Raw genomic sequence first — 13,999 nt, forward strand, 5'->3', positions numbered from 1 at the left:
AGCCAGTCTGTGTCTTTGTGATGAACTGATTAAGCAACTGATTTTGAAGTTAAATTCATAGGCAAATCAACTCTCCATCCATATCTAGCTAAGGATTTTGGCCTATTAGGATCTTGTCTCTTCTCTAGTAAATTAATGTTAGAGGTAAGGAGAAGCTTCTGGAAAAACTTAAGGCTGTTTAATAATTAAATAACTGACGAAAATCTGGAAGATAACTGAAAAATAAGGACGTTAAGGGAAAAGCCTAGTGGCCATCTTCATATAGGTACAGGGTTGTCTATGTTAAAGTAAAAAGTAAAGTCATCATGCACTGTTCCAGAGATCAAACAATAGTCCTATGGAAAAGAATGAAGGGCAAAATAAGAAAGAACTTTCTCAGCACTCAGCAATGAAACAAATGAAATAAAGAGCTAAAGTCAAAGGAATGATTCCAGAAGAATCTAAACAAATGAACTAAAGAGCTGAAGTCAAAGGAATGATTCCAGAAGAATCTGTGCTATGATGGGTCAAGGATATTGAGGTGGATCAGGCATTTTCTCTTGAGATTGGACTATATGACCTTCCCAGAAAGAATTCATGATGTTCATCACTTTCTGAGTATTCTTACTTCTCACCAACCAATCAATCTGGTAAAATAACCAGATTGGTTGTTTTCTCTCTTCTTTTTCCTCTTTTTCTTCTTTCTTAATTTCCTCCCTCCATTCCTTTTTTTCACGAGTTTCTTGCTCAACATAAGCCTTTTAATAAAATGAGTATTTACTATCTTACATATAAAGATAGTCACAGCTAAAAGTGTTCCAGTGATGTAAACATAAAATTCAGACCTTTATACACTTCCCTGGTCAGCTACATTTCCTGACTACTGGGAATCCACTCTTCAAACTAACTGTCTTATATTATCAAAATTCAGAAGAGAATATCTAATTTTATTTTCTGAATGCAAAATTAAAAATTGCTTATTTTTTTGTTTCAAAAGTAAGCTTACATTTTCAGGTTATATATATTTAATAGATAGAATCCAAGAAAAGAAAAAAAGAAAAGAAAAAAGGGCATTTCCAATTCATCCTAAAACACATGCCAATTTCAGCTTTATGGCTCACCTAGAGAAGATTGTAGAATCTTTTCAAAGCCTTTTAAAAAATATGTTAGCTAAACAATATTCCCTACGTCCTTCATTTAATCTAATTTGAGTTTCATTGGATATGCAAAATAGTTTGTTTCTTATAAAGATTTCTCCTATATTTGCAGATTGCAATTAAATCACTCCTTAGCCTTCACTTCTCTATATTAAATTAAAACTCTATCTCCTCCCCCGCACTGTTTTATGCCAGCTCTTTAAAGATTTATGCTGCTTTCTGCTGAATTCTTACTCAAAAGTGTTTCTATACAAGTTTGGGTTGAATTCTTCACATGCTAAGCGCTTCTAAGATTGATGTATATCATCATCTATATTTTGAAAGTTGAGGAAGAAGTTAAAGAGGAATTAGGCCTGTCATCATTAATAGACCCTGAATCATGGCTAAGATTAGAAATCAGGAGCTCATACCACAAATAACAGTGAGAAGAACAGCAACTTCATCACTCACCAGTCACCTAACAGGTTGCCCTCCAATATCATCTTTATTTTATAGCACTATATTTCTTACCTCTGGGGATCTTTGTGAAATAGATGGGATGATCAGCTGGGCTGTGATGGATGAAACCATGTTGATTGCTTGTTTTCCAAGATTGAAGACTCTTTGAATGTTAAACTATACCCTATCTGTGGCAGACAACTCTAAAGTAGCTCTGTGATGCCCACCCCCCCCAACTCCTGATGTTCATACTCTAGTATAATCTTCTCCCTTTGAGTGTGCATGCAATCTGTGACTTTCTTCTAACCAGTAGAATATAGCAAGGGTTATGGGATTTCACACCATGGTTATGTTATGTTATATATTACGTCTTGCTAGTGGATTTGCAAGTTAATAGGCAGTTCATAACACAGAAGCAAGTTGCTATGTTATGAACTGCCTATGGAGAAGACCACATAGCAGGGAGCTGAGGAGTAAAGAATGACTTTCAAGTAACAAGCAGCAAGAAGCTGAGGCTCTCAGTCATATGGTCACAGGGAATTGCCAACAATTAAATGAGCTTGGAAATATATTTTTCCCCAGTTGAGCATCCAGATGAGAATGCAGCCTAGCTGAAACATACCTTTATTGCAACTTTGTGAAACCTAAGCAGAAGACCCAGACTTCTGATCCACAGAGACTGTGAAATAATAAGTGTGCATTATATTAAGCTGCTAAGTTTGTGGTAACTTTTTGCATAGCATAGAAAACTAAGATGCTGTCTTTCCAGATGAGACAATGGAGGCTATTGACTGCAATAAAGACATCTTTCCAATAAGCTCAACAAAGAGACCAAAACTCAGAGCTTCAAGACTGATGATAAAGTGCTTTGTCTATTTTTGTGTTTGTTTTGTTATGTTATTATAAGAAGAAACACCACAAGATAATCTCAGGATGAAACTCTGGACAGAAGGAAATGTAGGAAGAATGTCTGAGGTTGCTGCGGAAATGATGACAAAATGTTCTGGATTATAATGAGACTATGGTTTTATTATAATTCTAAAAGAAACTTTTAAAGTCCTCTCATGAATATTGGCCTACTTTTCAGATGGTTGTTTTTAAAATAAGAGTGAAAACATGAACTATGTCAAGCATTTTACATACATGTATATGTATCTCAAATATTTTATATGGACATTTCAGCACTGGGAAAAAAATGAGAAAGAAAAAAGGAAGGGAGGGAGGAAGGAAGAAAGCAAATTAGGAAGGAAGAAAGGAAAAAGAAAGAAGAAGTAGAGAGGAAGAGAAGAAACAAGGAAGAAAGGACAGAGAGAAAGATTTGTAATAAGAATTATTCCAATAATATATAAAATACAATGGTCTACAAAACACTATAGCCAAGTAGTTACTTTGACTTTACATAAATATAGAATGTTCACATAGAGCAAATTTTAAAAAAATAGAAATTCCTTATTGTATGTTATGGACATTATCACATTTAAATTAATACATATTTCTTTAAAATAACTTGCTAAAAATAAGTAAGTCACCTTTGCAGAGGTTCTACCACAATGTTCACAACTTCTCGATTCTTCTCACATTTTAGTTTATCTGAAACTTCTTGTAGAGTTTGTGTTACCAGCCACCCGCAATGAACACAGTCATTTAGATTTAATATCTGCAGACTCCAAAATCATTTCTCGTCTTATAACTGTCTACCTGCAAGACTGGTACCTGCAATCCTTGGTAATCAGCTGTAGTTAACTCTGCTCGCTTTATACAGAAAATAAAAGGGAAAGATTCTTTCATAAGCTTTGACACGCTACACTAGGCCAATCGTCCTCAAGGCCTTCAGGAATAGAATTAAACACTTTTGACAGTGGTTACGCATGATTTCTCAGGGAGAGCAACATTAGTCATGAATTTTGCAGCTTATTACTTGCTCAGATTCCCTGGAGGGCTCGGACACTGTGGTTGATATTTCAGATATTGAGGGTCCCTCAGACCTATCTTGGATAACCAAGGTTTTCTATGTGTGTTATTCCACCTTAAAATGCCCCGCCTCCTATACTTTCTCACTCTTTTACATTCACCAGTAGAAAATTCTTCCTCTTGTAGAGTGTTAGGTGATGTTCATTGTCAAAACCAGTACTCTTCCCATATTCGTCTTGATTTCCTCCTAAATGAATCTACTCAAACCAGCCTCCCACTTGGAATAGTCACTCCACTTTTCTACTTTTAACTCATCGTATACAGACAACTGTCAAAGGAATGCTAAATTTGAACTTCACATGAATGCTCAAACACCTTCACATTTCAAGGTTCGACACACGCCTTTCCTCTTCCATGTCTCTTTGTTGACCAACCTTGATGCCCCAATTCTCACAAATATTTTTAATCTTGAATTTCTAGGATCTATTTGAGGACTCTACAGTATTTCTCAAATATCATAATAAAAGTATTGTTCTCATATTGTGCATAGGTGTGCTTTGTGTATAACTATGCATCTGAAGGAGCCCAGAAAATTTCACCCCAACGTATGGCATCCCGGTATGTGATTATTTTAAATTAAAGGCCCTTGAAGGTCGGCAGATGCTAAAAATTTTACTCTGCTATTCCCTTATCTACCTTAAGATGGTCCCACCAAAGAGAACATGATTGCCTCCTTATACCCTCTTTGGAACTGGATTCTCTATCACTGGTAGAGGACTGAAGAATCTAACTACACCTGGATAAACTTTTTCAAAAGATAATGTCAAATTCCAAAGAGAATCATTTGCAAGCTAATTTCTGTTCCCCAGGTTCACTTATTCTTCCTAATAAACATTTTACTACCCCTCAAAATAATTGCCTACATTCCTCATCTCCTCTGCCACTATGAAAATGGGTATATAATCATCTGACCTCACTGGGTTATTTGGGTAATCACTCTCCTGTGATTCCCCCAAACTTGCACATTAAAGTAAAATTTGTATTATATTTCTCCTGTTAATCTGACTCTTATCAGTCCATTTCCAGCTAACCTTCAGAAGGCTAAGAGAACGCTTTTCTTTTTTGACCCCATACAGGCGGAAATAAGGTTTCAATGACTTTGTAATACCCACAGTCAAACAATACTGTATTTTGTTCATAGTAAATAATTAATACATCTACCATAAAATAAATAAGTACTTTAATAAAATAAATACTTGCTAATCACCAGTTAAAAACCAGTGAAAATCCAGTTCAAAACCAGTGGAAATTCTAACTCTTACGTGTAAACAGTTCAAAAAGGTACATTTGTTTTTCACAATTATATGTTGAAAGGCAGTATAGCTCAAAGGCAGTATAGCTCAAAGTTCCCAACGCTAAATGTGGAAAATGACTCCCCAGGTAAAAGTAGTGAATAAAATATTGTAAAGAAATAGGACCAGGTCCCTAGGAGGCCAATAAGGTTATGTAGCCTCAGCCTCATGATTCAGTGTTTGCCAAAGAGATCATCTGAGTAACAAATGTAAGAGAACAGCTGCAAGTTTGCATGGGGTGGAGGTAAATTTAGGTGTGAAAGAAAGCTAATTGCTTTAGTGTGTGCCAAACTTTTCAGGTGCTAACAAGATCCTGCTCAAAGACCCTGGGGGAGCTGGAAGGGGATCCCAGAATGCATTTGAACTCAGTTATTGACGTGTATCCTAAAATCAGTCATAATAAAAAAAACAAAACACAAAGCCAACTTTAAAAAGACCTTGAATTTGAGTACAAGAAGAAAGGTTAATCTGCCAAATGTTAACCTATACAGATAAAATAAATTTCATGTAATTAATCTACATGAACTCAGGGGAAATGTAGATTGAGTCTAAACCAAATGCTTTGACCAAAGTGGATACTGAGGACAAGATTTAGAATTTCTAAAATCTCTACTCATGTCTGGAGAGTAATGAATATGTTGGCCGCAATTGCCACAATGTTTTGGGAGAAGAAGTTTCTAATTTCAGAAATAAATTAAAAGTTATTTCAGTTCTTCATTGTCACCTTGTAATGCATACATATGCTGTGTGTGTGTGTGTATGAGTGTGTGAGTGTGTGTGTGTAAAGTTTCTGGTTAAGAATCAAATTAGAAAGCTCCCAGTGCTCGATTATTTATATTTAATGGGTTAGCCAACTATCAGCTTATAATTCTTTGAGATGATAAAGAGAAAAGCCAAAAAATAAAAGAAAATAATAGATTCGTTTTTAAGGTGATTAAATTATTTGACAGCATCTGCAACCTGTTCCCACTGGTTGTTTTATTGTGGGCCTATTCATATGAAGCATTTCTGCTTATACCACCACAGGTCAACTATGGGTTAGGCACAATGATTGGACTGATGAGTTTCCAACTCTGAGATCTTTAAAAAGTCATAAATTTACCATGCTTCCTGGTATCAGCATTAGACTAGTTTCAAGCAATAGCACAAATAGGTGTTACTCTTCAATTTGTTTGTCTCCTATGTAAATGATCCACTATCATTTGCATCAGTTCTTTGTTTATAACAGATACAGATACTCAGTCGGGGATAGTGGGCAGTTATAAGCCTGGAATTTTAAAAAGCTAACATTTGAGCCTGATCTCCTACAATATGAAGCAAAAACTGATACTTGCGGAATGACTAAAACATTCTCCATAATTTTTCTAGAATGTTTTACTTCCCTTATCCATTTGCACAACTTCTTTCTCTACCTTTGGACAAAAATCATTTCTTAGAAGCAGTCTTCCAAGATTCTCCCAGTCCTTATTGTTGCATAGTATTTTGATTACACATAAATTATAACTCACCTCCAGTGATAGAGCCACCTATATTTTCCTATAAATCTCTGCTAGTTCCATATGAGGATTTCCACTCCTCAGACACAGAACCATTCTTCTCAGACTCAGACTCCCTGGATTCATGAAATGTCAAGGCACTAGAAAATTTGTTTTTCTTTTTCTTTTCTTTCTTTCTTTTTTTTTTTTTTTTTTTGTTGAGACTGAGTCTTGCTCTGTTTCCCAGGCTGGAGTGCAGTGGTGTGATGATCTCGCTCACTGCAACCTCTGCCTCCTGGTTTCAAGCAATTCTCCCACCTCAGCCTCCTGACTAGCTGGGAGTATAAGTGCACGCCCAGCTAATTTTTGTACTTTTAGTAGAGACGGGGGTTTGCCATGTTGGCCAGTCTGCTCTTGAACTCCAGGCATCAAGTGATCTTCCTGCCTCGGCCTCCCAAAATGCTGGGATTCCAGGTGTGAGCCACCATGCCTGACCGATCAGACAGCTTTCCTTCCTTGTAGGCTTCTGTACTCATCCCTTCTTTCTCCTCTATAGTTTTCTTTTTCGCTAAGTGTGATGTTAGTCGACGGCACATTTTTCTTAGGTCTTGCTTTCTTGTGGCTTATAAATTCAAGCTCATATATCATTTTCATATTAGGAATTGTATTGTTTTTTAGGAAGAGAGAGTTAGGAAAACAAAAATAAGAATCTTATTTTGTTCAATCAAACAAAAATAAGACACATTTCTTCTAAATTCTAAAGCTTTTATGATTATGTCCATTCTTCTTTTCATTCTGCCAGTTGTGTTGAGATAGGCTCCTGGCATAGGATTTAATTTCTAAGAGTGGGGATTACCAAACTCCCTGTTGATATCCTGACTTGGCTTTGCGGGAGGTATTATAAGCCCTCCACTTTTGAAGGCCTCATTTTTCACCTCTTGTCTTAATGATGCAATCAATGATGCTCTCCTTGTTACCAATGATGAATTCTATTTTTGAAAAACATTCAAGTTCTACTCAGCTCTGCCTCAAATTGGGAGACTCATATCCGAGCATGTCTTCATTCCTTTTTAACATGTGTAATTTTGAAGAGGAAGGATCAGGGGGTTTTGTATTTTGTTATTATATTGTATACTATAGGTTTACTGTAATTTACTCAATAATGTTATTTGGATGTACTAATTTTCCATAAAAGATGTATGTGAGATGGGCTGTGGGCGGTGGCTCAAGCCTGTAATCCCAGCACTTTGGGAGGCCGAGGCGGGTGGATCACGAGGTCAGGATATCGAGACCATCCTGGCTAACACGGTGAAACCCCGTCTCTACTAAAAATACAAAAAAATTAGCCGGGCATTGTGGCGGGCACCTGTAGTCCCAGCTACTCGGGAGGCTGAGGCAGGAGAATGGCGTGAACCCGGGAGGCGGAGCTTGCAGTGAGCTGTGATTGCACCACTGCACTCCAGCCTGGGCGACAGAGACTCCATCTCAAAAAAAATAAATAAAAGAAAAAAAAAAAGAGAAGATGTATGTGAGATGATATCCAGGTTTTCTCTTATTTCTGTGAAAATACTTTGCCTTGAAAAACAATAATACATGACTGATGAATATGGTAATATGATAGAACTTGGAAAATGAATAAGAGCTCTCTATGGGGCATACATGTGATGGCTACGGTGGTGGTGTTAAGAAAGAAAAGATACTTGCAATGATTCTTAGCTCACCATGAAGAATTAGAGTAAATTTAGGTTTGTTTTTTATACTCAGAAAATTCCAGGACACTAAATAAAGCATAGGCAAGCATTAACTGTTCCTTAGGGAAACTGTTCATGCCATTGGGTTGCTCACTAAAGATTCAAAAGTAAATCCTATACACTAAGTTTGATTCAGGGCAGGTACTCAATATGTTTCTTGATAGACTAAAACTAAAATATCTAGGGAAGATATTAGGAATATGAATATACATATAGAATGTTATGCTGTATACTAATACCCAGGATCTAATGAAAAAATGGTAAAGCAATATTCAGAAAAGGAGTGGGGTTAATTAGGAAAGGCTGATTATACCCAAATCTGATTTTTCTATTGAATCAGTTTCCAATTCTTTCCTCACTGGAGATGAAGAACAGCTGTCCTTCTTTAAAGGATCTATGAAAGATGTCCTTCTTTAATAGACCATCATATTTCAAACACAATTCTCAGAGCACCCTTTAGTCTCCTCTTCGCCAAGCTAAACAATACCACTTTCTTCAACTTTTCCTGTGGGACCTGTTTACCCTTAAACCATAGAGCACACACTTGAAGAATATTGTCTTTCATAAAGTCCAGCTTAAGCCTGCTAATTTTAGGCAAAATTTAAAATATATATATTTTGGCAACTATTATGCCTTAGTAATTAATCCACTCTCAAGAAAATAATACTTGCACCATGGATACATATAAAAGACAGTTTAACTTGAAAGATGTCTACTTAGATCTCTTGTTCTAGACACATCCTTAAATATGATTAGATAATAAGGGTTATAGTTGACTTGTCCATCACAGTTGCCTTTATGGGTCTTAGTAATGGTCATAAGCGAATGTACCATGTGGTGATCCGTATGGGGTAACAATGGAAATAGGTCAGCCAATCAACTGACTTTCTTAATTTAGAAGCTGATTTCTACCACAAGGCTTGAATCTGAGACCCCTGATGCTTTTCTTTAAGCGAGCATAGCCCAACCTGGAGACAGGAAGTAGGTTTTATTCCATCTGCCAAGTGGATTCCGTGACTATTTTGATGAGATGCAATGTTTTCTGAGGCTGCTTCCATGCTTAGCAGGAAAGCAAATCATCATTGATTAACAGTGTCTGCCATGCACATGGCCAAAGAAAATGACATATAAAATACCAACTTGTCACATTGGAATAGCAAAGGGACACTATTGTGAGGCATAAGCCTGAATTCTGGATCATTCCAACATAACTTTATGATCTTAAGAAGCTTATCTTACCTTTTTTAACCTCAGGTGCAATGAAATGGAAATATTATTTTAACTTCCGGAAAGCAGTGTGAAGAACTAGAAGTCTTGAAGTTACTTAAAGCGCCAAAACATATGATTCTGTGTGTCGTTGAAGAACATTGCTGACTCAGGTTTCATCAACTCAACCAAGAGACTTACAGCTGGCATTTTGCCATCATATAGCCTTCTTGGCTGAAAGTGACTATTTCCATTATTGAATCCAATAATTTGTTCCTGGCCCAGCTAAATCTAAAGTTACATACTAAAATATCAAAAACAGTAAAACAAGGTGGGAAAGAAAAATAACTAGTACAATTGCCATTTGATTACTACACTCAATTTTGGTGGTTGTCAAAAACAGTATCTAATTTATAGGATTTTATATTTAAGCATCTGGCAGTTTGATTAATTTGATTAATTAATTTATTAGAATTCTGTCAAGTCTGCTACACCATAACTCACATAAAGAACTAAACAATAGAATATAACTTTAAAAAGAATTAAGGATGTCATGATTTGAGGTTTGATATAATTAAGTTCTCACCTGGAAAAGGCAAAATAAGGTGAAATTAGAAAATGAAGAGGCAAAAATGTAGATTTTCAAGCTAAACACTCATTGCAAAGATATTTAACAGATGCTTTATTTTAAGGCATTAGGTTTTATATATATTCTGAAGGATGCTATAACAGGTAATTGATTTTGTTAAAGGAGAATGTGTTGGGAAATGCTTTCTTATATTTTGGGGCTGGTCTTTGATTTCCAGTTAAAAATGAGGCTGCTGGAACTTTTGGGTACTGCTTTCTGTTGGGCATTCAAATGTGCTAAGTCCAGCAGGACCCTCATGGAGAAAGTCTGCTAAAGAAATGGGTCATATCCTTGGGTCAAACATTTTCCTCTAGGGGAGAGAAATCAATCTATTTGCTGCACTAGTTGTTATGCAATCTGCTATCTGGACATCATACCGCTGATATGTTGGAAACATCTCTCAACTGACAGCTTTCCAAACTAGTTTTTCTAGCTATCCAGCTGATGAGCTTCCAGCCACCCCACATTTTCCTGACCTCTGCAATTTTGCAAGCAGGGGCCTAGTGAAGTAATCACCTGACCTCAGCAAAACCATTGTATAAAGGGAATTTCGTTAACATTGTTGTCAGCGCAGCTGGATGGACTAACTGCTTTCCTTTGCAGATTTGAAGTCTGTGAATTCCAGCGGCTTGAAATAGTGTTCCTGGGTTCTTGCTGGCATGTGTCTGTGTCTGTCTCATGCTTCTTTCTTAGGTGGTTAAGAAAACTTCCCATTTCTGAAAAAATTCAGAAGCATGCACAAAAAGTTTCCATGTAGCCTCTTCCATGACAAGGGATTGCAGAATTAACCTATCATTTCAAAATTAAGGTAGGAGAGTATGCAAGGGGAACAAAATTCACAATTCTTCTTGAGTGCCCATTTCAGGTGTGAATGCTTGTTAGGTCTATGTGAGCACTTGAATAGAAATTGCAGAAATTGACAAATTTTATTTTTGCCTGCATAGATGGTTTATTCTGAGGCAAGATTTTCATCCAGAACAGTATGATCTTCTCAGAGACTTTGCAGGTTTTTTTTGATACGTAGTTCCACTCTTGTGGTCCAACTAGAGTGCAATGGCACAATCTTGGCTCATTGCAACCTCTGCCTCCTGGATTCAAGCGATTCTCCTGCCTTAGCCTTCCGAATAGCTGGGATTACAGGCACCAGCTACCATGCCTGGCCAATTTTGTATTTTCAGTAGAGACGGGGTTTCACCACGTTGGCCAGGCTGGTCTCGAACTGCTGACCTCAGGTGATCTGCCCACCTCAGCCTCCTGAAGTGCTGGGACTACAGGCATGAGCCACCACGCCCAGCCGAGACTTTGTGTTTTGAATGATCTCACATTTATCTTGAATTATCTTTTATATTAATTGAGCACTCCCCAGACACAGGAGTGGGAAAGGGAATATATGCTGGGGAGGCCAAAGCAACTTCATCTTGGATGCTGATCTGCCATGTTGGCTTCTCATTAACCCCTGTTCCAAAAAGTCCTCTAAGATTTCCGGTTTATCTGTTGTTCCTTGTGTAAAACCAGGTACTTACCATAAATCCTACCCTCAGGCCAAACAACCATGATATTATCATACTTCAGTTGTCCTACGCATCCCTTCTGCATCATCCTTCCCCTGTGGTGTATAAGCCCTGGATCTGGGGAATCATGGTAGAAGGTTCCACCCTTTTGTCTCACCATCGCCTGAGACACAGACATGGCTTCTGTTAGTAAGTCTGTATTAAATGTTTCTTTCTGAGACATGTCAGCCTCTTTCTTCAGTCTGTCAGCTTCCTTGGACTTTGGGGGTAGGTTTTTATTGACCTGCCCAACACAGAACACACACAAACTGAAGGAAGAGGAAGAAAGGTCCAGAGACCCCAAGGTTTTTGGAAAGAGTAAAGACAGACTCAAATTTTCTCTGGTTTATTGGGAGGTTCAGGAGGGGAAGGGAGATCCTAGACTGATGGCATGGTATAATCAACCTTACACATACTTGACATTAGTGTTTGTGTTCTCTTATCATCCCCTTGTGCCTCATCTAAATTCCAAAGTCCCAGCTGTTTTCCTTTTTTCAGTACCCTACTCAGGCCAGGCATGCTTTCTTATAGCTGTAGATGAACAAACAACTTCACTTTCACCCCAGATCCAATGTTCCAGCCCTTCAGTTCTGACTTGCAGCTAGATTTTACAATGTGAGAAGATCTGATTAACAAATAACCTGTAAACAGATGCCTAGCTACCAGTGACCTGGAATTATAGATCTTAATGAGATGTATATCTCTAAAAAATTGGTAGAGATGGAGATACCTTAATAGAAATAAACAATGGGTGACACAATCAGTCTCTGGTGCTATGGGGTGGAGGAGATGATTGGTCAGAAATATTATCCTGATGTTCCTCAAATCAATATACAAGTGTCTGTAAAATTACAAAGCACTGTGCAGTGTTGTTCAACAAATTCCATGTACAGCAATCAAGGAGTGCCCCTTAAGATGGAAAGAAACAGGTTTTGCATCTAATAAATGGAATATGCCTTTTATCATAATCGAACATGAAGTGAAACAAACAGAAACAGATACATGAGAAACAAAGAGGCTCTCACAGGCAGCTTGATGACATGCGTGGGTGTCAGCGGACAGTGTAGCCATTCAGTGCCAACATGGGGAAGTGAGGTTTGACCCCCTATCTACCACTCTTGTGTGGTTCTGAATCATATGGGCCACTGTGCAGAATTACTACCAGTACCAATGTGACTACATTCTAACTGTATTTGAAAGAATCTCCAAACCCAGAAATGTTTTACAGTCAAACAATTGTTCTCTGTATCCACTCCAAGTCATGACAACCTGTGAGCTCAGGGACATTGAGGCACACACCTGGACAAAGAATCCTTCTCAAGGAGTCAAGAGACTTTCTGCAGGGCTGTAGGTCAGTACTGGGAAATAATGTCCCTCTTGTTTTTCGTCTTGACTTTTTGAAAAAAAGGGTTACCGAGCAAGTATGTCTCTTCCCACCACAGCAGAAGATGCATTTTTCATACAACTTATATTTGGTTTCAGTACTGAAAGACCAGAAGCCTTGAGCTCTCTCTTCCCAAGACCACACTAAATGAAGTGTCTCGGATGTTATTTTTCATACATGTAATGTTTCAATGAAGTAATGTGCATGAGTTGCACTGGTCCATGGACCTATCTGTGGTTATTTGCTTCTGCAGTCATTCCAAGGTAAGTCTCCATGAAATAGTTTCAGCCTCTTTGTAATCCTGGCCTGGGTTGAAGTCATCTCCTTAATATTTGGTCCTTCACACAGCTTATTTTATTAATTGCAATTAGCATGTGTAGATGGACTCTGCATCCTTGCGTTAAACTCTTCAGCTAAGCAAATAAGAACATTTGCTGGATGCCCACTGTGAATAGAGCATTCTATTGGAAATGGTGAATTTGTAGAGAAAACATTAAAAATAACAAGAACAAATAAAACCCCACACTGCTCTCCTGGAGGAGAGATGCTATAGGTGAAGATCCTACTTCAAATCATAATCAAAGCTCTAATAAAAACTCATCCTCTGAAAGTTGATTCCTCTACTGACTGAGACTTTCTCTCAGTCATTCACTGCTTTGCAATTATAGTGCGTGCAAGTTTCTCTGCTCACTTCTCACATATAATACATTTTGATGAGACATATCACTGGACTGATAATTATTGGTTTGTGCCTGCTACCTTTCCACTTATATGGTGATTTCTGAGAGCAGGAATCTAGTACTAACACCTTCTGGTATTCCTTACTATTGGCACAAGGCCCCACCCAAAGGATTCAATAATGCTCTTTGTCAAAATGCTACAAGACAGCCACTTTTCAGATGTAAGATCTCAATTTAAATGGTGCCTTATCAATGAGTCCTTCCTGGGATATCTGTCTGAAATATTGCCATCCTGTTAGTCTACTCTTAAACATCCCAGTTATTTCCTTCATAATACCTCTTTTGTAATCATTCATGTGCTTCTTTATTTTCTGTTCAACCTACTAGACTAAAATCTCCATAAGAATAGAGACTTTACTGGTTCCATTCCCTACCGTACCACCAGAGTTTAGCTAATTTTTCAGGGCATTAAAAAAAAATCAATAAAA

The sequence above is a fragment of the Macaca mulatta genome, chromosome 18, assembly GCF_049350105.2.
Source record: "Macaca mulatta isolate MMU2019108-1 chromosome 18, T2T-MMU8v2.0, whole genome shotgun sequence".
In the NCBI taxonomy this organism is placed as follows: domain Eukaryota; kingdom Metazoa; phylum Chordata; class Mammalia; order Primates; family Cercopithecidae; genus Macaca; species Macaca mulatta.